Source organism: Amphimedon queenslandica, unplaced genomic scaffold (genome assembly GCF_000090795.2).
Source record: "Amphimedon queenslandica unplaced genomic scaffold, v1.1 AMPQUscaffold_13468, whole genome shotgun sequence".
Taxonomy (NCBI): domain Eukaryota; kingdom Metazoa; phylum Porifera; class Demospongiae; order Haplosclerida; family Niphatidae; genus Amphimedon; species Amphimedon queenslandica.
The window spans coordinates 22,840-23,872 of NW_003546296.1; the positions used below are offsets into that span (position 1 = coordinate 22,840).

The 1,033-nt window shown below is 33.5% G+C and overlaps 1 protein-coding gene across 1 annotated transcript in view; it reads right to left on the bottom strand.

The window, feature by feature from the left end:
- Positions 1-1,033, bottom strand: part of LOC109580994 (ubiquitin carboxyl-terminal hydrolase 5-like) — a gene marked incomplete at its 5' end in the record, with an annotated part of 4,335 nt that overhangs the window by 1,609 nt on the left and 1,693 nt on the right. The gene's annotated exons all lie outside the window — the stretch shown is intronic.

Sequence of the window (1,033 nt, forward strand, 5' to 3'; positions counted from 1 at the left end):
TAAATCTCCCTCTACAATGCGGTGATGGGTACTATGACTATGACCATGAAGCCTATCAATGCCAAAATCCAGATTATTACCAAAACTGCCATTGTGAATATCCTCAATTCACAGTTTCTGTCACTGATAACTGTAATATGAAAACATATGACTGGACAAGTAATCTCAAATTATATGTTAACCACTCTTATTGCAACAATGCAAGCATCCAAGATGAATCATACCAGTATTATTATCAATTAGGCACATGTTTTGATAATAGTATAGGAGCTGCTGCAATTGAAACAACAGTATACATTGAAACACTTGGTCTAATTAGGATTAATACTACAGTAACAAAATATATCAGTGCTACATGTGCATCTTACTATTATTTAGTTAATGGGGAATGCATTGACATGTCGGACATGATACAGATTTGTAATGATACATTTAAGTACAACCTTCAATTTATTTATTACAATGATTATTATGACACCGAATGTCTATTTTGCTATGATGAATGTGCCTTTTGCTATGGCGAATGCTGTTATGACAGCAGTACAGATCAATGTTTTGCGATTTGTACCAATGATACTGGAGTACCCCTGAACAATTTAACTTGCATTAACTGTACAGAGTATTCCAAATATGGTATTGTACTGTTTATTGGACTAGAGGTAGTACCAGTGACACTGATGGTAATAGTAATAATAATATTCAATATACAACTAACTAATGGATCAATAAATGCTGTGGTATTCTATTCTCAGATGATAGCAATCATTCAATCTATAAATGGAATCAACACTCCTAGAAATTCGTTTGGTAAGACAGGCTTCACTATAAAGCATTTAACTGCTATACCATGCTATATCTTCAATTTAGACTTTACTCCATTTCTATTTAATAAGATTCCATTATGTATATCAGATCACATGTCACCATTAGGAGCAATTTCCTTTTGGTATGTGGTAGGACTCTATCCATTGCTCCTCCTCCTCTTACTCTATGTTTGGATGACATTGTATGATAAAGGTTTCAAGTGTGTAGT